Source organism: Vanessa atalanta, chromosome 11, assembly GCF_905147765.1.
Source record: "Vanessa atalanta chromosome 11, ilVanAtal1.2, whole genome shotgun sequence".
Taxonomy (NCBI): domain Eukaryota; kingdom Metazoa; phylum Arthropoda; class Insecta; order Lepidoptera; family Nymphalidae; genus Vanessa; species Vanessa atalanta.
In genome coordinates, this window is record NC_061881.1 from 6,460,886 (window position 1) to 6,487,644 (window position 26,759).

The following is a 26,759-nucleotide window of genomic DNA, read 5'->3' on the forward strand; positions in this document are numbered from 1 at the left end:
AAGATATGAAAGGACATCATAAATAAAAGGCTTGGGTATAAAAGTATTCTTTATGAAGTGTCGCCGCAGTCGGCCGAGGCCACCGTCCGCCCGGCTGTCGTTGATACCTATTTGAAAGTCCTGTAATATTGGATATTGCTGCACGTGTGGAACTGTGGCTATCGACAAATCGTATTTTATCTTGCCGGTGCAATTTATTCTCGCTCGGTTTTTATTGTTTTTCTATTACTCGCTAATGTTTTTAATTTCACCACATTAATTTGGATTCGAAGATTCAAATGGTTTACGTTTAGCTTACGATTTTAAACGAATGGAATAAACATAATTTATGGAATAGAATTTATCTGAATTTTATTTTTGGTGGTCATAGATAGATAGACTGGTATAGATAAAATGAGATATGATAAAATAGTAATCGATATTAAGTTATTTTTTATATACCGTTTTTTGTGTTTTAGATAAGCTATACTTATTAACAAAATAAGACAATTACTATCGATAATTCTAAGAAAAATTAAGCCCATCACTAGACGAGATCGGACCCAAGCGATGGCAGAGGGTCGAAGTTGGAGGGAGAGTCTAATAAAATATGTAGATTTGATGACTTGTCACATTTTTTGCGACAAATCTGAGATTCAATGTTTTTAGCCACTTTTGCGGAACTTCCATGTACTTTCATTAAGGATTTCAAAATTATTATTTACATTTGAAATACTAGTGCAATAACTTTGTAGACTGTCTGATTTTAAGAGCTATTTTATGTCTTGTATTTTCTTTTAAGTGAGAATCTTCACATATATTAAAATACAATTAGCGTCACGCTAAGCAATTTATTTCCCGTCGCTTACTAATAATATACTAATTAATAATTGTATCGCAAGACTAACGTATTTTAACAAACTTCAACTAAGCTGTTTTTTGTGTATTTGGGAAGTGCTATATTTGTTGTTTTCAAATATTAACTCTATCTAATAAATTATTGTTGCAGTCGTTTCAAGATTTTACAAACTCTTTAAATAAATTTTCTTATTGTTTATTTTTTAAATTACTTATAAGTTTTTATAATGTGTGAAAAAACATTCGGTGCAATCAAAACGGTAGAACGGCTTGGTTGCGGAATTGTTTGACACAAAATACTTCGAGCACAATTTTATACATTGAAATGTCATTTTCTACTTCCTCACTATCATTAATAGCCCGATGGGGCTGCACACCAAACCAGTCGTAGAGAAACCAGGCGCAGCACCAACGGTCTTAACGAGGCACAGAATAAAACCTTTTTTCCGGGAGTTTTCTTGGAGTTTTCTCAACCCAAATCTGAGACTTTGAGATCTACCCGCCTACTTTATAAGCTTGTAGTCTAGGCATTTAGGTAAATGCTAATGCTCCAACACTTCTAATTAAAAGGAAGAGAAGGAGATTGGTCTAAGACACACAATATGCTATTTACTTTTCTATTTAAAATTTTAATATAAAAAATAAAAAATGATGAAGAATTTGAAGTCTTAGATGAAATTTGATTACGTATTGGTATTTTTACAAAATCTTTTAGTATAGTAACAACCCGCATTTTCCACCAACCCGCATTGAAGCAGCGTGGTGGAATATGCTCCAAAACTTCTCCTCAAGAAGAGGAGGCCTTAGCCCAGCAGTGGGAAATTTACAGGCTGCTAATGTATTAGTAACAATTGCACAAATCGAATGAAATTGTTACAAAATTTTACACAAAAATAAATTAAGAATAATGAATATAATTTAATGAAAAAAATCACGTTTTATCTTTCATGCATTAGAGATTACAACCCATCCATATTTCTGTATTTAAAGCTTTCAATGGAATCAATAGTTCAAACGTTGGCTAACGCTTACCTACTCTATCAGCGATTAGTTTTGGTCTAGTGGTCACTTGGCCTTTTCTAACCTCTTATATATTATAGCTCTGTTAAAGTCGTCCTTTTCTATCAATTCTGAATAATATTTCCTCATAAAAAACTTTGAATTATAATATGTACTCTATCTATTTTATATACATAAAGAAAAAAACGAAGATAATAAAATTACCATTTTAAAAAGGCATTTTTTGCATAAGAGTAAATGTGCAATAAAGTCTATCAAATTAAGTTATTTAACTTTTATACAACTTTTATTTTATTTAAATTTGTTTTAATTTCGTAATACTTTTAATAAAATATATACTCGTATATATAAATAAAATCAAAACAACATACCGACGACATTAACAAGAACCTAAAAAATCTATCTACAGTTAATCGTGATCGCAGATCCATCGTCGGTTCGCCAACAAAGAATCGGCCAGGTCCATTATGGTAATGAAAGTGACTCCCGTTTGTCTTAAAGTCGTAGCTCAATTTGCAAGGCGAGAGATAAACGCTGTTAAACTGTCGAAGTTCGTGACAAAGCCTGAATAATGCAGATTACACCGAGAAAAATACGGCCGCAGTCAAATCTACATATTTTATTGGTCCCCTTTTCCGTATCCTTTATTACTATCACCTTACAAACGATCCGACGCCATGCCGCTCTTCATACAATAAAAATCATTATTTAACTATATTAATTAATATGTAAAATATAGTTGGTATAATTACGTCAGTTTGGTTGCGTACTTATACACAACACACATACAGGAAATACAGAATTATTTAAATCTAGCGACCCTCCTCGGCTTCGCACGGGTGCAAAGCTGCTACTAAAAACACTACAGAATGTCTTACAACGTTCACAGTTTTTCAGTCGTTTGACAATACAAACCACTATATTCCTGTGTTTTTAATCTGTGTGTTTTTTGAAGACCTTTTTAAGGTGTACAATACTATAGTACATTATTTTGATCTACCTCGTAGGGTTGTGTCAGCATTTGCAATGTAAGCGCAAAAAATGTGTTCATTTACAGCATCACTTTAGAACCTTTTAAAATTATCAATATTTCTCTACTATATTGTGCATATAAACTAAACATATAAACCTTCCTCTTGAATCAATCTATCTATTAAAAATACCGCATCAAAATACATTTTGTAATTTTAGGGTGGGACAGACAGCGGTAAGCGACTTTGTTTTATACTACGTTATGGTAGTGAGGACGCTTGTATAATAATATGCCATTATAACTTGAAATAGAAAACAACCATAGGGTTATACATTTGTAATTAAAGGAATAGATACATCTTGACCCATTTTAAAATCATGCATATTATTCATAAATATTTGGGTAGGTACTTCTTAGGAATTGATATCAAACAAACATATATACCTGTACATATATACATATACACGTAATTAATTGAATACTTAAATCATTTCGTAATAAATGATAACGTTCAAAATATTTTTACAGACATTTATTATAATCCGGCCCTAAATTTGAAACATATAAACGTGAACGTATTATTTAAAGTCTTTAAGAATTAATCTTTTATAATAATCCTTGTCATAATAAAATTATAACTCCGTCAAATAAAGGTAGAGGATTCCATTCGTAAAGCCAAAGTACAATTGAGTGCGCCGAAAGATAAATAATTGTTCGTAAGGACGCACTAGTTACGTCCTTTGTGTAGAAAATACCTATTTACTGGTATGCCACTAAATATGTGACGTACTACAATGCTTAGGTGAGGTTTAATGTTAGGCATTCGACAGCTTAGGCACAAATTTACACTGGACTTAAGCTCATCTCAGTATTGTTTAGATGAACTTCTGAATCCATAGACATGTCTTTTGATGATGTACGATGAATTTATAGTATATAACAAAGCTTAAATGTTAAGTGTAATTAGAAGTTTGAAATAATTGACATATAATTAAAGACTTTCTGATTTTTGAAAGTATTAGTATAATATATATATATTGGACAACATCACATAGATTACTCTGATCCCAATGTAAGTAGCTAAAGCACTTGTGTTAAGGAAAATCAGAAATTACGACGGTACCACAAACACCCAGATCCAAGACAGCATAGAAAACTAATGAACTTTTTCTACATCGACTCGGCCGGGAATTGAACCCGGGACCTCGGAGTGGCGTACCCATGAAAACCGGTGTATACACTACTCGACCACGGAGGTCATAAATAGTCAAGGGATAAGCATTTATAATTAGTTATCTTTTGTCATTTTTCTACTAAATATTATGAAGGAGTTAGATAATATTATAGTATCAGCCTGTAAATGAACCACAACTAGGCTAAAACCTCATCTCTCTGTGAGGAGAAGGTTTTGAATCTAATTCCGCCAATTTGTTGTTCATTGATACATGAAGGTTTCATCACGATGTTTTCCTTCGCCGCCGCGCACGACACGCATTATAAACACAAATTAAACAAATAAAATTCAGTGATGCTTTTCTGGAATTGAACCTGATATCATCATTTAAGATACATATGATTCAACCACTGCGCTATTTCAACTTTGGATAATGTTATCTACTAATAATAGAACTTCTTATAATCTGACGACTAAAACTAATTAACTACGAAAGCTGTTTATACAATGGTATACGAAGAGATTTAGGTCCTTTATTTAATTATTTACGTTTGATTTCGTACACCTGTGCTACCCTGCTTTTACGCTTTATGTATTTATTTCCTTATAAATATAATAATGTTTAAATAAATGTCTAAATTGATATATTAAACTAAACTTAAGAGACTTAAAGACTGGCGAAGCCGAGTGGAATCAGTGGTTACAATGAGTGAAATGTAATCGTTGATTGTGAATTCAAACACAGGAAAGCGCCACTGAATTTTTATGTTGTTAAGTTGTTAAAATTTATATCGTGGTTAGTGGTGAAGGAATATATCTCGAGAAAAAACAATCTTGTTTCGGAGGTAAATCTGACACACGTGTATCCAACAATGTTTATTGGAGCCGCATGGTGGAATAAGTTCTAAGCCGTTTCCGCAAAAGTAGAGAACGCCTTAGCTCAGCAGTAGAACATTTACAGGTCATTTACTTTACTTTAAAGGTTGGAACTCTTTTTCTATAGTTAATGAATTAGAAACGGTTAATGTTTGATAGCAAAGTTGTAATTCGATTGACTTTTAACTTGACTTTGACGAAGGTTGTGAGCTCGACCTAATTTGGTTGAAGGGCTACCTGTTTAATCGCCGGACTAACTTGTCGCGTTAATGTTAATCTAATTCGTAAGCCAAAACGAAAATAATAGGTCCATTAAATAAAACTCTTGAACACGTATTGTTTAAAATGAATTTACAGGAATTCCCTTTATTTCCTCAACTTATTTTATTCTTATTTTTTGACACGAATTCGTGATTAAAACTGTTCGTTTCTTTTATTGGTTTTATTATTTATAATTTGGATAATTGTAAAAATAAGTAAGAGCCGCCGCAATCTTTGATTAAGATTGACGTGTTCTTTCCACTGGGCGACTATTTTTATGATGCTCGCTTAAAACTAAATTGAAAACACCTATATAACTTTGACATTCTAATAAGCTTTATCAATAGAAAAAAAATCTTAGGACGAAATAACAACAACTTGTACTTGAATAATTCGAAATATTTAAGATGTGTTTTACTATACTGGCATTATTCGTTCCGCCAACGAAATGAGGAATCAAAAAGGTTATTTTGCTCGAGTTACTGTATATTAGATAAGAAACGTCTTGACCGCAGTTCAAAGACCTTCGCCCAATTCGTATATTTTCTTTACTTTCTTTTCATCATTTTAATAGGATTTAATATAAATATTCATAATATTATAAAACATTTCAAAGGGATTCTTTTTGCAGGTTTTTGGCGGTATCATTCTCTGACGCGCCCTTTTTGTCCACATTTTTCTTTATCTCCAAAATCTCCTCTCAAAGAGCCTGATATGCTAGAGGGCATTTATTTATCGGATTATTTTCTTTTTTGGAGCAGTCAGTTCAAGCTTATCATTAAGATCGAAAAACACATTTAATATTTTCCTAGTAAACAATTACAAAAACATGAACAATACTGAACTCAATTCCGTTACAAAAATATTCGCATACAGTTATAAATAATGGCAAATAAATATCTAAATAAAAATAATGTATTTCTAATTCTAAGCATTACAAAGCATTTAGAATATTGATAATTGTTTCAAAAATGTTTGTACCTCCGTTCAATTATTCAAAATCGGAAACATGCCAGCTAGCAACGTTTCCCGTCTAACAAATAATTATTCATTCTTACGTAATTCTTGTTTGCTTCGATTTCAATCGCATTTATTTAGCAATTCTGAAAGTTAAATCCCTCCCTCTGAGAGGATACTTTAATTTTATGTCGCTGTGTGTTGTACGTATGACATTTCTTGTGAGGTTGATTATTTTTATTATTGTGATCAGCTTTAGATATTATTTGAAGTAATTCGCTATTTTTTTTAATGTAAATATTGTATTGTAATAAAATATTGTATTCATACTTTAATCACAATAACCCGGGCGTTTAGCTCTAAGATAGTTGCGGCTTCAATCCTAACCCCCTGGGGTATTGTCACACCCAATACTGGTATGATACTTAGTTAGATAGTAAATAGGAAAATTTGTATTATTGGAAATAAAAAGATTATGTAAAAAAAAATAATCATACGAATATCTAGATTTATATTATAAACCTAAAAGTTGTTTGAAAAATCGTTGTTTGATCTTCAGTTACGATGGAATGGCTGATCAGATTGCAATCAAATTTCTCATCGAAGTATATTATTTAATTTACATACACTACCTTTCTAAGTCAATATTATTTACTAAAATTTAATGTTGAGTAGTGTGTGGACTTGTAATAATGAACTACATGTATGAAACGTGTACAAAGGCTGACTATTTTCAAATATTCAATGAGTAGATTTGTTTTATCTGAAACGAAAAAATAACCGAAGAATTCATCGTCATTTAAATCTTGATTGCATTCACAAAGTATTTGTATTATAAGTATATATAACTATATTTAAAATATACCCAGTACCTACTGTAAGTTGAAATGCGGAAAAATGACAGTAGTGACAAGAGGACTTTGAATTCCATAGGATTGTTACTACTGGATTGAATTAGCATTTATTTTAATTCCATTATATTGTTGTAGTTTATGATTATTTGAGTTGTTGAGCGATGAATATTTATTTTAAGTAGAACGAAATATATAAATATTTATCAAAATGAATTTTAAGTGTTCAAAAATTTTAAAAAGTGTCCAGTACATTCTGCTTTAGTTGCCTTTGGGTCTGTCACGAAAATACAATTGAGTTTTTTTTAATACCATATTATTATTTATTAATTCATTTTTGAAATATAATTTGTGCAATATACCTTGTTACATATATATATATATATATATATTTATAAATAATATATGATGTGAAAAAGTCTGAACGATGTGATGCATTCTAAAGACAATTTATTTGAATAATGAATAATCATAAACAAAATTGTTAAAAGTAGTTAAATAACACATTGTAATATGTGGCATATTGTAAGCATGCTGGACTAAAGCTGCCACTTCTTTTGCGGAGATGTTAGACTTATTTGGATTAGTAGATACATATAATGTATGTATTAAAATTTTATCCAATTAATGTTTTTCTTCACGGCTGAGCATGAGATGGAATATTAACACAAGTGAAGCAAATAAAAACTCAGTGATGCTTGCCCGGGTATGAAAGGGTAATATTCGTTTAAGATTTACGTGTTCTAAACACTGGGCTGTCATTTACAGAAGATTAAAATATAATACGTAACAAAAAATAAAATTTATAGTTTTCAAATTTTCAATTCCACTTTACCCAAAAAAAAGTTATATAAACTTTATTTACGTAAGAATTTTTGACATTAAAAAAGTTACTGTACAATGATTAGCCGTATATTATAATATATATACTCTGATATCAATCAGTAAGTCGATAATGGTTTTCTGTTAAAATTCCGCTTGAAAAACCAAGAATTATTTCCTAAGCCCTTGCCTTTTATATTGTGTTTTCTTGTCACTTATTGATGTTTATCATTTAAAAGCTAAGTCTCTAAAATATTATGAGAAAAAACAAATATCAACATTTTTCAAGATTACGTACGTGGATGTCTAATGAATTAAAAAACTAGTAGGAATATCGAAGTAATCTCAAAAAAGTTTCTAATTATGATTTAAGTTGAATCTGCATAATTTGATATTTAAAAAAGCGAAATAGAAGGTATATTCAACTGGGTTTATAGACTAGGCATTTTAACAAAATATGATAATTCCAGTATTGGGCATATGTTTTAATGACTGCAAAGGTATAAAACAAAACTCGCGGAGGCGTAACTTGTCATTATTGACTATTATGTTGGTGTTACGGTATAGAAAAAAATATAAACAATTTAAATGAATATATATTATTTTATAAAAAACTAATTTAATGAAAATGTGGTATACATACAAAAATATAAAGGTATATTTTGGATTCACACACTAAAAAAATAACTAGAAAGTCTTATATTAAAATTTTAAAAGTTTTCCTATAATGGCTTTCTGTTCAATGTTCGCTAAAGCACGGTCTTGGATTTAGGTGCTATTAGCCCAGCTATAAATAAGGTCTAACATGTTTTAAAGGATTACGTTTAGCTTGTAGTGCTCTGATGAAGGTTCATAGCGATTAAGGAAGGGTTATTATTAAGGGGTAAACTTTTTACTAAATACTCTTAAATATTTTAAGTGATGGAAATACAAAGAAGGGACCGCCGTGGTTTTTGATTATAACAATGCGTAATTTTAGACCATAATAATAAATATGTATTTGCTAGTTTCATATTTAATAAAACTGATCTAGTCGTTTTAAATTATAATTTAAAAATATGTGCTCAATATTTTTTAAGTTTTTAAATTTAAATTAAGTCTGCGAATCTCGCGGTGGCCAGATCGCCAGATATCACCGATTAACCGTATTCATAGCGTTTACGTTTTGACGTCGCGTCAGATGCAACAGGAGCGCGATAGGGAACAGGGGCGCATGCGCACGGTCGAACGGGGTGCGGGCGGAGAGCGGGCGGCGTGCAGCCTCCACGCTCGTTGGTAATGAATCGCCGGTACCCGCGGGTCGCGCTGCGTTCCTAACGTTCGAGCGCTGCTAAAAGTTGAACATTGCGCTGCGTTGCGTCGCTCCGCGGCGCCATCTCCCGACCGCGGGTGTTGAAGGCGCTCTCAAAATAAAGGTAAGAAAGAAAGTAGTTCTTCATACTTTTAATTTGCGCAAGTTTCAAAAGTTGAGTTGTTTGTAAACATTATTTTGAATATTTTTAATGGTGTTTTCATAGGAACTGTGTACTTTTTACTTATATTACTTACATATTTGTTTTTCTTTGTTATAGCTTAAAGGTATTTGTAATTAGGAAGTTAACGTTTATTGTTTACATTAATTAGATGAACGAGTTTCATTAGAGTTTAAGTCCTAAAAGAAATTAACAAAGAACAATAAATATATAAGATTTTCATTACACTGGTACAATATTAAAAGGCTCTTTCCAAGAATCATTATTGTCACAAATTCGTGTGGTGCGGTTATTGTTCGTGATTACAATGGAACTGTTAATGTTTTGGTTGAGATGAATGAAGTGTCGATGAGCAACAAAAACTGCCACTCAGCCGTATCGTGAGCGGTTTATATAAAATAACCGTCAAGTCACAATACTTTTATTGTGTTGATACAGCCGTTACCAGATATAGCAATTTATTTATTAATCTCATTTATATTGTATTAAAAGTAATAGCCCAATCTAAAGATAAAAAATAATCAGCAACTCGAAGACACGTGACATATCGATAGTTTTTAGAATTTCGGATATACATTGTAATTTATTTTTTAATATCTTGTAAATAATAATTAAAGTGGTAAAATAAACCATCCTTTATATTAACTCAAAAATGTTTTGGTCGTTTATATATTTACATATATTTATGAGATTACCCTGTAACAAGGCTTTGTATTTATTTTATTATAAATTAAATTGTATACATAGCTTTGTATTTCAAATGGCAGAAAAGAGTAACTACTGTTTTTTTTTCTGGTTATTTACGGTATCTACATTCCGGTGGTACGTTTAAGTTTAATACAGTTCTGTAAAATAACGATTCGAAAGTGCTCATCAAAGTCTACTCGAATAAAGTATATTTTGATTGATTAATATTTACGAGGATATGTTTTAAAAAACAATCAAGTTATATTTTATATTTTTGCTTTTTCTTTTAATTGATTCTAATAAAAATAAAAATTGTTAATACTTTAGGACATAATTGAGGGTGCTTGTTATCCTAGATAATAAGGGAGATTATAAGGGATGGTTCTATATATGTATATGTAGGCGAAGCTTCCAATCCAATGTATTGTGTCAAACAGCTTAGCAACAGGACCAATTTTATAAACATAAATATCTATTACACGTTGATTTAGGCATTAAGAGAATTTAATATAATACATTAATAAATATAATCGATATGAGATTATATTGATTATAAAAAAAAAACACGAATCAGTATATATTGATCGGTGGAAAATAGTAACTATTGAGTTGCTTGCCGGTTCTTGACCGTAGAATATACACTCCGAAACGGCGGTAGCTTTATATTTAGTATAAACTTTTAAAACGATTCATAAGTTCTTATAAGAGCCTACTAGAATGAAGCGCATTTTGTTTTTGATTGATGCTAATAAAGCTGGCTGAAAAAAATGACACCGTCTTCAAGAATAGTACGGGACGTCCGGTCCGGAAAACTGTTCGAGTGTAATGGTGTCAAGAAAATTGTGGCGCATATTTTTTAACCAACTTCAAACGGAGGAGGTTTCTTAACTCCAACGTGTATATATTATACGTCTATATACTTATATATTTTTGTTGGGGTTTTAGTTTTTACTTTATAAATCTTTTAGTATAGCTGGAGGTATACTACATTCAATCGAAATCATTCTTTTGAATAATTCAGGCATTTTTTTCTTACCTTCTTTGGTTAACCCAATAAGCAGACTATTTGTTGCAGCCACCTCTGCCCTACAGTGACACTGTAAGAAATATAGACCATTACTTAAACTGTCTATGCGCTGATAATTATAGCAACTAAGAACCCTTTAATTACACCAGCTCACTCACCCTTTACACTAGAAGACAGCAATAGAAAGTAGTACGCTCGCTCACTCAATATAGATAGAACTTGTATCTTTTGTACCTGGTGTATGTACATGTGCGTACTCAGTACCTCAGTATATGCCAATATGTATTATTAATGAATGAGTACTGATGATAGATATAAAGATATATACTATTTAATTTAATATACGAGTACTATATTTATTACTTATTAAAAATTACTTAGCGTCTTAATCAATATTTTGCCACGTCAATAAGTTACCTTTGCACTATTTAACCTACCAACAAACGAGATAGAGTTTAGGTAATGAGAATGTTTTTTTTATCACTACCTCAATGGCGAACATCGATTAGTCTAAATAGTACCACAAAAAATAAGATGATTAATAAGTTTTTAAAGTAATTTTTAGATTTCATTATTAAAGTAGTAAAGTAATTTGGATTATTAGCAAACTCAACATCTAACTGGATCTTATATTTCTTCGATACAGCACTATTATAGCTTTGTTTATAATTCACTTCGCGTTTGGCTGTTAAGGAAAACTCGTGAGGAAACCTCGAACCTGCATGTGTCAAAATATTCTGCCCCATACCACGAACATGCATTAGACGAGCGTGGAATAAACTGTGCCAAGCATTTACAACTTGTTATATTATTTATGTATTTTATTATCGTATACATGATTCTGATTCTTGCTAATACTGAAATCAACTATCATAAAATTTAAAATTGAAAGTTATAATTATATTCATTTTAATTAATAATTTATATTTATGAGGTAATAATTAATTATTTAAGTGACTCATCTCCAGTTTCTAAAAAGTTTTTAAGTATTATATGATCAAATCTCATATTATTGTACTTCAGATCGATTGATGTATACCATATATTTTACTTCAGTTTCGAGACAGGCTTATGTAAATTAATAGTAAATGTACCTTATATTTGAGATTAAGGCATGTAAACTTAACCAATACAATAATCATTGCGATTTTTAGATATTGTACAACTGAAATACATAATACGTACAAACACTTTTTAACATTAGTTAAACAGTTCACAATTTTAAAAAAAATTGAATAATTTTCATTTATAGATGCAGGCAATAACAAACGATGTATGTGTTAGCGGTTCATAATAACATTCGCTAACATTACACATGTGCACGAGTGATTTGCAAGTACATGACATTTTCCAAAGTTGAGGAAATTATAGTTTATGTGTTTTACTAAATTATAAAGGAAAATAAGGCTCGGTATCGAATTACGAATTTTTAAGTTAAAATTATTCAGATAAAAAATTTAGATGCATACATTAAAAACGTTCAGTATTTAAAAAAAAATATCAATCGTATATTTGCTGATATTGAAGAACTACGCTCTGGTCGGGATTGCAAAATTTTCTAAAAATACGACATACCCGTATTATACTTTTTCTGTGTGTCTAGTGGTACTAGACATCCTGCAAAAGTATAATATATAATAATACTTTGATAATTTAATAGTAAAGGTAACCTACGAAAGTAAAAGGCTCTTAAAATTTGAACTGTTATTATATGTTGACAAATAATATTTGGCTAACAATATATTTTTTACCTTAGATTAATAGACTTATAAGTAATCGTAATAATACGGAAGACGCAGCGTGGGTAGGGCCCACAAGGTGGTCCGACGACCTGGAGAAGGTCGCGGGAAGCCGCTGATTGCGGGCTGCAAAAGAACGGTCGTTGTGGCGATCTTTGGGGGAGGCCTATGTCCAGCAGTCCTACGGCTGAGATGATGATGATGATGAAGTTATAATAATAAATATTATTATTAATAAAAAAACTCATTATCGAGCTTACAATTTACTTTTTATGCAAGTTTTATTAATAGTTTGTAGTGCAATCCAAAAATGATTCTTGTAATTATTTTGATACTTATTTCTTACTCTTTTAGTATTCATTTTAGTTAGTTAAAATTTGAGATTTCGGTACTAAGAGCTCATTTTGATTATTGACGAGATGCGTAGTCGACTTTTAAAAAGCCGAATATACCATGATTCACGTTTATTCTGCTGTTTGAGGTCTCTAGTTGCCTTTGATTAAACATCACTGAATGTTTGTACTCTAATATTAATTTTATCATATTTTATCATATATACACTTAATTTTATTTTTTATATCTGCTTAATTATGACTTTTATCATGCACTATATTACAATATCTTTTAATTTTATTAAATAAAATTAAAATGTATTCCAAAAAAAGTTAAAAAGTTTCCTTTATGATATACTTTTTTTTCTGTTAAAACTGACTTTCTTGTATAAATGGAACCAGCATCAGCTATATAATGTATTTATATGATAGTGCCTAGCACATTTTCTTATATTTATGTTTTAAAGAATATAAACATTTATCGCAATACAATCGGATATAATATCGTAGGAGCTTTTCGAATAAATGCTCTCAAAATTAAAATAAATATAAGTATCATATGAAGTTGGCTTATGAGGCCGCACATCCCTGAGTTGGAACCCCGTTACAAAAAAGTTATTGGGTATGTCTGTCCCTAAATTGTCAGTAGCAGTCTGGCGGACTGGAGTCTGAAAGTAAGTGTACGTATTGTACAGAATAATCTTGTATCAGAAAGCACGCAAAGCCGCCTTGCTTGAACTCTTTCCGCTGATGTAGGATTATGAGAGTGTGTGAATAGAGAATGGACTGGTGATTGTGTACACACACTTTTGTTCGCTCAATGGTTCGCTTGATAATTATCGGCCTAAAATTGGCCATAAGTGAAAGTAACAAATTTGAAGGTCCTAGAGATGAGAAGAATTCTTTATTCAATTAAAATAAGCTCTTGTCAATTGTAATTTCAAGTTTTCATTATTGCTGTCAAAGTCATGACGTCATCATTAATGTTGTAATGTGGATAAATTGTTTCCAAGTTCTTCGCAGACAATAAACTATCAACTTCTAGGTTTACGTCTGTTAAGATAATATTCGTTTAAGTGGTTTATATAAACTGTTATATCAAAATTAATTATATTTTCATTAAGTGTACATTACGCAATCACTTGAGAGATGAAATTTGTTTCAAATCGATATCATCGTTTGTTCTCATGTTATGCAGAGCTTAGGAAACATATTTAAAATTAAAAATATATTTATACACGCTACGATTCGAGCACATAACTACGGCGAGGCGTAAACTAAGGTAAGGCGTCAATTATGGCACCTTATTAAGACCGCTATGTCTACCGCTTGACCTTTACAGGCCGATTTATCACAAGCTAGTATTAAAAAAACACACACAGAATTAAATATTATATATTATAATAATATATCGGACAGCCCATATTCAGTACTATTATAATAAATATCCTAGATAACCATAAGTAGCTTTATTACAAACAACACACTGAGTTACGGAGAAATATATAAGCCGGATTATAAAATATAGGTAAGCGTAAACTATTAGTATTAAAAATAATATGGTGTCTGTATGAAAGTGTGACGTTGCAAAAGATTGATAGGTGATAGTTACGCTCATTAACAAATACAACACATCTTTATATTAATTTTTCAATAACACCCTAATTACATCAGTACGAACTAGAGACAGACTCATAAATTGAATTCAAAATAGATATAAAGATAATGTAGTTAAAAAAGAAAAAAAACTTACCTATTGAGTACGTTCTGAAATTTACAGTTTTATTAAAAATAAAAGTTTCAAGCGACATAAATTTATATGAAATAAGAAAGATGAATGCATACTCTTTAATATCTAAAGCTCTCTCTTTAATGTAAGAGCATAGGAAAGTAATTACTACTGGCTAAGACTTGTTTTATTTATATTCTGATTGCCTTTTAACGCTATGATAGATAACACCTTTTGATGCGAGAGGTAAGAGAGTATTGATTAAGACCTACAGTTTAAAGTGCGATTAGTAATTAAGATTTATTCAAAAGAGACCTATTTACATCTTGAATTTTAGATATCTCGAATTTCTTCGTTTCTGATTAATGAAAACATTTTTAATAATAATGAAAACTGGCAAACTCTATCCAGTTAATATGTAATGTATAAAATAAATAAAAAATACAATTAGCTTTTCGTGAACCCACAAAGCGAGCAGTACACATGAATATTCGAACAACTGAAATTAATATCGCCAACTTTCATATTCGTCCGAGGTTTTTTTATTGACGCAAATGTAAAATTTATTCGAATAATTTTATCATGTGTGACTTTATGCTGGTATTATAAAACCTTCATTTATATCAACATCAGACATCTGACGTTTAACTGAATTTATATTTAAATCCTTTCAACAGCTTAAAGATTTTTTTTAAATATATTTTATTTATTTTAATATAGGAAGGTAGATAAGTCTTATTATTCATTAAAAGAGTACTTTTTAGAAAAAATCAAGACACTAATTTTTGTAAAAAAACAGCACTGTAAATCTGTTTATTTGAAAAGAGCAAGTATACGAGTTTCTTGCCGTTTCTTCTTGCTGGAGGCTGCTTTCCGAAACGGTGGTAGTATTTTAATATTGACGATTCAAAAACGCTTCGTTGTGAAGTTTACTTGAATAAACTTGATTTGATTTGATTTGAAGAGGATGGACCACCTGGTATTAAAATGATCACCTTTGCTTATAGACCCTGTTCATGAGAATTAATATAAATTAGTCTTTAATCTATCAATACGCCACCAACCTGGGGTCAAGATGTTGTTCCTTGTTCTTGGCTCCTTCTGAATCGACAACAGTATTAATAAACAGTAACACTCCTATTACTATTGGGCGGTAGATTAATTTGTAAGTTATGAGCGAATTATATTACGATCAAACTAATTGAATTATTACTTTATATACAACACACATTATACTAGATGTCGCCCGCGACTTCGCTCGCGTATAAGAGGTTGGTCGTCAAGTTCTACATACCTTCATAGTAAATTGGAAAAGTGCTAATAACTATAGTGAAAGAGTAACAGACACACACACACACACATCAGCCCGCGTTCGTCCACTGCTGGACATAGGCCTCTCCAAATGCACGCCACTGTGGTCTATCTTCGGCAACTCGCATCCAGCTCCTGCCAGCCGTCTTGCGCAAATCGTCACTCCACCGTGCCTGAGGACGTCCTACACTACGTTTGCCGAGACGCGGTCTCCACTCTAGAACACGTTTTCCCCAACGGTTATCGGTTCTACGACAAATATGGCCAGCCCACTGCCACTTCAGTTTACTAATCCGGTGGGCTATGTCGATGACCTTGGTTCTCTGACGGATCACCTCATTTCTGATGCGATCCCTCAGAGATACTCCGAGCATAGCCCTTTCCATAGCACGCTGAGCGACTTTAACCCGGTGGACCAGCTTTGTCGTGAGTGTCCACGTTTCGGCTCCGTATGTCATGACGGGTAGGACGCACTGGTTGAAGACTTTCGTCTTAAGGCACTGTGGGATCGACGATGTGAAGATTCGTCGTAACTTCCCAAATGCTGCCCAACCTAGCTGAATTCTTCTATTCAACTCATCCTCAAAGTTGTTTCTACCTAATCGCAATGTCTGCCCGAGGTAGAAATATTTTTGAACAACTTCGAGGAAGGTACCGTGTATCGCAATCGGTTCCGGTAGAACATGTTCATTGAACATGACCTTGGTTTTATCCAAGTTCATCCGTAGGCCGATGCGCATAGAAGAATCAGCCAGCTCATTCAGCATCTGTTGTAGGTCCTGCAGTGTTTCTGCCATGATGACGATGTCGTCTGCGAATTTCAAGTGAGAGATGTACTCGCCATTGATGTTAATGCCACGCCCTTTCCAGTTCAGCGTCTTGAACATGTCCTCCATTGCATTAGTGAACAATTTGGGGGAAATAACGTCCCCTTGTCTCACTCCTCGATGCAATGGTATGGGATTCGTTTGCCGACTCTGTACTTGGACGGACATGGTGGCGGCCTTGTAGATACATCTCATCACTTGGATGTATCGCCAATCAACTTGGCAGCGCTGCAGGGACTCCAGAACAGCCCAGATTTCAACCGAGTCAAAGGCCTTCTCATAGTCCACGAATGCAAGACACAGGGGCCGATTATACTCATGGGACTTCTGTATAATCTGCCGCACTGTGTGAATGTGGTCTATGGTGCCGTATCCGCTCCGAAATCCGGCCTGTTCCGGGGGTTGGAATTCGTCGAATCTTCGCGCAAGACGGTTCGTGATCACTCTTGAAAACAGCTTATAGATGTGGCTCATTAGGGATATGGGTCGATAGTTCTTCAGCAGGGTCTTGTCTCCCTTTTTGAAGAACAGGACGACCACACTCCTACTCCACGCCTCCGGAGTTCTCCCTTCGAAGAGGACAGAGTTATAAAGCTTCTGAAAGAGTAACAGACAGAGTTACATTTGTATTTATAATATTAGGATAGATATTATCGATACTTAGATTTCTGCAAGCCCCATCATGAAATATTTTCGGTAAGAACCACCGACATCGCATGCTCAAACGGTAACAGAAATACTTAGTATTGTTGTATGCCGGTTTAGAAGGCGAGTGAGCGCATGTAACTACAGATACAAGGGACAAGCGTCTAAGTTCTCAAAGTTGATAGTAGATTGATGATGTAAGGGGCAGGCAATGCGTCTTTCAATGCTCATGTCATGTGTGTGTTGGTATTGACTATGGACATTTGGCCAACTATTTTAAACATGTATTAAAAGAACCGAGATGGCCCAGGCAGGCACCACTGAATTTTAATGTGCTTAGTTTGTGTTTATAATTCATCTCGTGCTCGGCGGTGAAGGAAAACATCGTGAGGAAATCTGCATGTGTCAAATTTCAACGAAATTCTGGCATATGTGTATTCCACCGGATGCATTGGAGCAGCGTAGTGGAACATGCTCCAAACCTTCTCCTCAAAGGGAGAGGAGGCCTTAGCCCAGCAGTGGGAAATTTACAGGCCGCTAATGCTAATGTAATATATTAAATTACTTACTCATACTAAATAATTATTTATGATATGCTTTAAATACATATAGACTGATACATGCTCTATACATAATAATGTATTTTAAATTAAAATATACACAATAGACATTTAATAAATATATATTCAATAATAATCTTCGTTCGTATTTTTATCAGGAGTATGTAAAACATTGATTACGAAGTCAAAATCTGGCTCATCAAAGTTTATGCAAGTTTGTAGTTCAGCTAAGTAATTTGTTTGGAACGGACCAGTTCTTCAGCTCTAGTAACGCTTCTTTGTCTTTAAAAGCGAACGTTTTTATCATCTACGGCTTTAAACAAAATATGGTTTCTCTTTTTTTTGTTTACAAATGGTAATTTATAGATATATTTATTTATTTATTTATTTAATTACTTATATATATATATTCATAGGTATATATATACATATATAGATTCAAATATACGTTAATGTACAAGCTCTTTGAATACCACATTGGTGTGTATTTCAGCCTTAAGGGTAGAATATCCAAAAACGCTTAAAGACGTATCTACTCATTTTTAATCAGTAGTTCATAAATTCATGCTTTTAACTTCAAAAATGACGGTCTTTCAGACTATCCTATATACTGGGTATACGCTTAAATGCGAATCTACTAATTTTTATCGGTAGCCCAAAAATAAAATTTCATGTTTCTAACTTCAAAATGACTGACTTCCAGACTAACCTATATAAAAAATGTCAACCCTTTTTTAACCCCTTATAGGTAGTATATGCAGAAACGCTTAAATACGTATCTACTAATTTTCAAACAGTATCCCAAAAATAAAGTTTCATGTTTTTAACTTAAAAAATGACTGACTCCCATAAAAACTTTCATCTTCTTATTTGATCAAGAAACGCTTAAATACGTATTTACTTATTATCTGTAACACAAAAATAAAGTTTCATGTTTCTAACATAAAAAATTACGAACTTCCATACAAACATTCAACTCCTATTTCACACATTTAGGGGTAGAATTTCCAAATTTCCCGTTTTAGTGGGTGTCATGATATGTTATTTTATAAGTATACAGCCTTAAATATAAGTTTTATGCGTCTAGTTCTAAAAATGACAATACTTTCAACAACTTACAACCTTTCATCCCCCTTTTCAACCCTTTACAGCACTTTTTTCGACTTAAAATGTAGCCTATGTCCTTTCTCAGGCTATTTGTGTACCAAAATTCATTTAAATCGATCCAGTAGTTTGTGCGAAATAGAAGCCATTATTAAGTCTAATGTTTGGATCGGGGTTCCTCTAGCGATGAATGCCACCCTGAGAGCTGCCAGGATAAACTGTTTCCGATGGTGTTGTTGTTTGTTGGAACCTTTTCATCATGAGACAAAAGTAATGTCGTCGCCTGGTTAACCGCGGCTATGCCCAGAACTAGTTGATCTAGTTCGGTTTGAATTTTCTTTTCTCGATTCTTTACAATTTCTGTAACCGCCGCTGTAAGCTCTGGGTTCACAATCGGTGCTTTCAACAACCTATAGTTATCAGGTATGGTAAATTCTTTTAAAAGTATTTCTTTTGTTTGAGAAAGTAAGCCTTTTTTAAGGATCGGGAGCCAACGTTGACTTACTATGAATATTGGGACCATAAGCTGGGGTACCTTTAGAAACATCACCCTTAGGTGATGACCCTCTGAGTTATCTGAGTCTGAGTCATCACCCTCGAGTCGAGTCCGGGTTCAGGTTTTTGATCTATGTCTAGTGCCGGTTGTACATGAGGTGGTCTCGGCGAACGCTGTGTATGTGAAGTCTGTATGGGCAGCGACGGTGTTGGTGTAGGTGAACGATGTTCGAGTTCACATAATGGCCACGTACTATTGCCTGCGGTTTCGTTCTCTATTCGACAAAGGAAGAAAAATATTAAAAATAAATATTCATAGTGTAGATGGAAAAAAAGGAAATTTTTTTTCCAATTAATTATTTAACACTTTCAAAGTTTTAACTTCAAAATGACACCTTCGTGTTGACTCAACCCCCAGGTTTATGCTTTTTGAGCGTCTGCTTAACTGTCGTGTTAACTCGCAGTTAACCCCCCAGGAAAGCTTACTGACGCTGGTTTGTTGAATTTTTTTAAAATATCTCTCTTCACTAACAACTTAGTAATAAATAAACTTACCTATGTTTATTTCTAAATCCGACGAAGAATATCACACAATGATATTTTTTACCCGTTCGCTTAGCTTTCAACTTTTTGATTTTTGCATTATAGTAATTATTTTTTTCTTCAGCACTTCGCTTAGGCATTTTACTATTATTTAAATAAAGTTTTCAGGTAACCGTGTTTTCGTTGCCTCGCACGATGAAAGAATGACAAACTCGAGCGCACCATGCTATGTGGTAGAAATGGAAAAAGTCAAATTAGTTACTTTTATTCCTTAAAAACCGTGCAAAGTTGCCAGCACAATAAAATGACTACACTATATATTTATATCAAAGAATGAAGCGTACGAAATATAATAGTTCTTAAAGTCGTCGAATTCTAATTTACGTCACAATCAGTTAGCAAATTGGCTCAATGAAAAAATTGCAGATAAAAGACGTGTCTACTTTTAAATTATTTTATTGTGGTCTATTCACTACTTATCAAATGTAATTGAGGACGACAGAGCTCCATAAAACGGTTTATTGCAGGTCAGTAATAGTTCCAAAGAAAGATTGCTATGAAAAGTGCATTGACCGCCAATTTGCTTAAGTTATTTGAAACATACTGTGTTATTATTTATCTTGTTTTTATTATTAATTATTATTTACTTTACATTTATTTTATATTAATGTTTTTTAAATATTCTATTGAGTTTTATAATATACTGTGAAACTGCGTGGTAATTTTACGCTGACTTTGAAAGGAAATTGGTGAAAATCAAAGGCAAGTTTATTTCACAACTTATGTTTCTTTTTATTGTAAAGCCATTGTATTTAGTTAGACGTGATTACTGTTGATATTTGTAGTATTTTCTCTTCTATTCGTAGTATTTCTTGTTAATTTTAATATACTAGTATTTTATAATTTTGCCAACTACAGACCAATTATAACCAAACCATAAATTCCGGGCATATAAAGATAATAACGATGACCTAATGTGATGCACAATCATCAATACGGCTTCGGTAAAAAATGTATAATACTCCAAAACTGAGTTTTTTTGCAATAATTGCAACTTTGGTCGACCAAACTGAGATTCATGCCGAGTTTTTGAATCGAGTAAGGTAAAGCGGCACTTCACACCTAAGCAGTTTGATAGTTTATATCACGTTCAATTTTGTTCTTTACAAGGATGGACAACCAACAGTTTTAATCATTAGATCATATGATCGTCTCTCGTGTAGTCAAAATAAATAATCCATTTAATCAATATAAAAAAAAGATAATTTTACCTGTCGTTTCTCTTAAAGTAGAAGAAAACGATTTATGTGACATAACATGTATACTATGATATCTATTTTTTCTTTTTAACTAGCTGTTACCCGCGGCTTTGCTCTCGTAGAATATGAATATATTTACAAATTAACTTAAAATATTATGTAAGACCTCTTTGTATACCACATTGTCGTGTATTTCAGCCCTTAGGCGTAAAATATTCAAAAACGCTTAAATCCGAATCTACTCACTTTTAATCGGTAGTCCAAAAATAAAATTTCATGCTTCTAACCTCAAAATGACGGACTTCCAGACTAACTTGTATACAAAATGTCAACTCCTACTTTTTCCCTTTAGGCGTAAAATATCAAGAAATGTTTAAATATTTATCTACTAATTTATAATCAGTAGTTTATAAATAAAATTTCATGCTTCTAACTTCAAAAATGACGGTCTTCCACACTATCCTATATACGAAATGTTACCTCTATTTCACTCCTTGGTCCTAAAATATCCAGAAAGAAGTTTTTAATCTAAAAAATGACTAATTTCCATAAAAACTTTCATCCCTTATTTCACCCCCTCAGAGGTAGAATATCAAGAAACGCTTGAATACATATATACTCATTTTTGATCAGTAGCCCATAAATTAGGTTTCATGCTTCTTACTTCAAAAATGACAGACTTCCAGACTAATCTATATAAGAAATATCAACCCCTATTAAACCCCTTAGAGGTAGAATATCTGGAAACACTTAAATACGTATTTAATCATTTTAATCAGTATCTCAAAAAAAGTTTCATGTTTTTAACTTAAAAAATGACGGACTTCCATAAAAACTTTCATCCCTTATTTCTTCCTTTAGGGGTAGAATTTCCAAAAATTCGCTCCTTAGTGGGTGTCATGATATGTTAGTTTATAAGTCTACAGTCTAAAATATAAGTTTTATGCTTCTAATATAATTTATGCTCTAAAAATTACAATACCTTCAACAACTTACAACCTTTCAACCCCCTTTACAGCACTTTTTTTATTTGGAAAAAAGCTGTCATTTCTTAGACTGTAGACTATTTGTGTACCAAATTTCATTTAAATCGGTCCAGTAGTTTCGGCGTGAAAGCGAGACAGAGGTACTTTCGCATTGATAGTATGGAAGTATAGATTTTTGTATACTTACCTATATATTTATAATAATAAATAAAAGTTTAAAATTAAAAAAAAATGTATAAAAGTATGTAGGATGTTTTGACTTATAAAATATAATATGAAATATTCTTTGTTCATTTTAGTTTGCTAGTAAATTAAATGAGAAGCGATCACTTGTGAGCTTTTGTGAGTTTTTGCTAAACGTGTTAGTGTTGTTACCTACGCACACATACATTTAATTTTTAATTTTACACCTATGAAAATGTATTATTTTAACAACTCGAATATTCAAAGTAAGCTAAAACATAATAATGATATATCTATTAATGTCATACTATATTCGAATTAAAGCAGTGTATTATAATAAGCTCCAAGTGTTCTCTTCGAAAACAAAAGGAGGCTTAAGCCCAGTACTGTGATCTTTACAAGCTCTTTCTTTATTTTAATGTATCCGTCCAAGATGATTTCCCTCTTCAATATAAATGCTTAGTGTGCTTACTTTCATATAGAAACATAATATGAAAATTACCGGCTTAATGACCTAAATTTTGGTTTGTGTTTAAACATACGCATGGGTTTATATTGGTGGCAGTTAACTATGCTTATGTTTGCGTGGCTCTAAATATTTGATTATACGTGTGCATATTATAATATTATACAAATAATAATAGCATACGGTTTAGTATTCATAAAATATAGAGTAAACTTAAATTAATTATATTAATGAGGTCTATAAACTACTAGGGTTTATAATTAGAACTTGCAAACCTTTTCATGACATTAGCTGTTTAAAAATTGCATATTTCTCTTATGTTGGAAGCATATCAGAGTATGCTAATTGTATTTGGAACCCAGAATATGATAAATATATTGAAATAATTGAATACATACAAAATAAGTTTATTTAACATCTTAACTATAGCGATGCTTATTATCTTTATCGCATATCCAGCTTGACAGATCGATGTGAAACATTAGATATGATATTTATAAATGATTTAGTCTCTGGTAAGCTAGACTCGCCTGAGTTGCACTCGCGGGTTCTTCTTAATGTAACACGCGAACTCGTTATGCACATTCTAATCGGTTACACGTCCGTTTATCCAAGACGCGTTACGCTTTACGCTGCAAACCACATAGTCGCGCGTTTTCTCACAATATAATAAAAAATCGAGTATTTATCATCGCTCGATTAAATCATTTAAAAAAGACATTCTCACAGTTAAATTCTCAAAATTAAATTTAACCATTCAAACTCACACAATATTTGCATACACTTAAACACATACACACATAAAATCACTTATACACGCACAAAATAACAGTGTAACTGCACTGCACACACACATCCACAACATAATCTGTGTTGCCTAATTTGTATTCATTATTTAGTTTTTGATTTTTTTTTATTCCTTGTTTTGTTACTTTTAAATGTTATCTATCAAAATGTGTGTTTCTTCTTCTGTTAACTAATATTAAGTTTGTACAATTCAATGGAAAATAGTAATTGGCTCAGCTTTAGCAGACAATATCTGTATACTGTATTTTTAATGTTTATATTTTGTATTATATGCTGTTGTTTTCCGAAAATAAATTGTATATCTATTAATAATATGTATACGTTATATAATAACGAGGCTACATTTAGAGCGGGCAATTTGTAAACGACGATCCTTATCTTCTATCCGGTCTAAGAAGATAAAGACTGAAAGCTGATAAAACAGTATTTAGGGATTATTAATTCAAGATTCGCTCTCGACTTTCTTAAAGTAAGCAACAATTTTCATCGAAGATTATACAATGTTTAATTTTTCTACAGTCGTTTATAGAATTTAAAATACCCTTTTGAAATGTCTTAAATAGATACGTACGAGAAATGTTTTTCTCAAACTTTTATTGTATTTTTATTTATATATCCATCACAAATGCAATTTATTCTGAAGCGGTCGCTTACGAATTTATTTCGTCAATAATGGATCTTTTTCAAAATAAAATCCAACTATGGTTGGGATGTGGCGTGCCCAGATTGTAAAACTTTTAACGAAATTGATTCCATTTTTAAAGGCTACACGTTTATAATTTTTTTCCTTGCATATCTGAGTTATATAGGTATTATATTTTTGGAATAAAATAAGTAGCAGTATAATATGATCGTTTTTTGTAAACGAAGAAATAAAAGTCAATTTCTATTCAGGAATTATAACAACTCAATTAATTAATAGAATATTTTTTTATGTCGGTGCAATAAAAATGCCTCGATAAGCAAGTCTACTCCTTGCTTAAGATTAACTCGTATTTTAAACAAGTTAGTTTATTATCAAAGATTATTTTTAAGTAACTATATGCTTATATGTTGTAGAATGTAAATGTTCAACAACGTTTCAGTTATGTAACTTAGAACCCAGTAAATTCCTTGAACACTTATATTTTACTGCTCAACCTTGTACATATTGTGATAATAAATCTTACTGAAAGTCCCACGTGTTTTCTTCTTATTTGGTGATCTAAATACCCTGTAATGGGTTACGTTGACGTAACATTTCTTAAATGTTTTTCAAATATCGTGTATTACATCCGAACGTTCTAGTCTAAATTGTTAAAGGTAATCGGTAATTTTTGTTTGCAGTAATAGTTTAAAATTAATAAGTGTTTAATGTCATACAGATATTTATCTGTATGACATTAAACACTTATTAATTTACTTATTATCTAATCTGTATCAAATAATTTGATCATAAGTTGTATAGGAAGTGGGCGAGCGTCAGTCAGTGAGCGTTAATGTAAGCTGCATCTATACATAGTATAAAACGAAGTCGCTTCCCGCCGTCTGTACGTACATCTTTTGAACTACGTAACGGTTTTTAATACGGTTCCTCAATACACAGAGATTTAAGAGAAATATTTATATCTATGTATAATATTTTTAGTCGGATAATATCAAGAATGTTTTTTTTATGTTTGTTCTTCAATATGAAAGTTGTATATATACTCTTATGTACCCACGTGAAGCCGGATGGATAGTTGGTTGATACGTATATACGAATGATTGTATACATGGACAAATTGATAACATCCTCCTTCTTGAAGTCAAGTAACAAAAAAACGATCTTTGACTCAATCGACGACATAACCTACTTATACACTAAATAATAATCCAAGTAAATAAATATATTTTTTTGTTTATAATAATAGCGACTGATATTTGACACTGTTGGATTTTGAAATTGTTAATTACTATTCTAGTATGCACCAAATATTATATGGTATTATTATTTGCTGATACTTCAGGTAATTAGATGTTAAACACATCTGATGTCTCATTGAAAATAAATTGTAAATAAAATAAAACCAGGTTGTCTGACAATTCTCAACTAAGTTCTCTGCGTATTGACCGAAGACTTAATGACCATCTTTACTCGGTGTTTAAAAACTAATAAAAAAGGAACAAATTGCGCTTTGCAACAGGCCAACTAAAAAGGTTGATGCAACTTGCAAGTATACTAAAACTCCTGGTCAATAAATCTAAATGAGCCTTTATGTACCTTCCAAATAACTTTTAAATCGCACTTTAAAATAAAATTTTTAGAGGTAATGGGTAATTTAAATAATTTATTCGCTTACAATTGTCAGCCACGGCTTCGCTCGCGTTTTAGGGTTTGGTCGTCAAGTGCTTAGCATAAAATAGCCTTAATAGCCTTTGCCTATCCTTGAGTTCAAGCATGCTTCATAACGAATTTCATCAAATTCGGTATGGCTGTGAAAGAGCAACAGACAGACAGAGTTACTTTATTATATTAGTATAGATTATTTAAATGAAAAAAATATATAAAATTTAATTTTAAAGGATACAAAATAAGTCTTCACACAATATTCCAGTAAAGTGTCCGCGGCTTATTAACACACATTTAAGCAATCACAAAAGTGAAGTCTGGCTATGAAAACTTATTAAACGGCTAATATTATAACAGCCATTTCAAACTAAGATGTTTATGGATAATAAAAATGACACGTTCAATTGCATGTTAGTTCCATTTCGAAAAAGGCTGTTTCCTATAACAACTCGGACAACGATAAATACAAGCGTCACTCGTGCACGTGTGCGTATTTCAGACAAAC

At 32.0% G+C, this 26,759-nt stretch overlaps 1 protein-coding gene across 1 annotated transcript in view; it reads left to right on the top strand.

The window, feature by feature from the left end:
- The first annotated feature begins 8,977 nt into the window (after positions 1 to 8,977).
- The window catches only part of LOC125067226 (lachesin-like), a 78,455-nt gene continuing 60,673 nt past the window's right edge, over positions 8,978 to 26,759 (top strand). The window contains exon 1 of the mRNA XM_047675694.1: positions 8,978 to 9,186. The gene's annotated coding sequence lies outside the window, so the exon portion shown is untranslated. The remainder of the gene's footprint in view (positions 9,187 to 26,759) is intronic.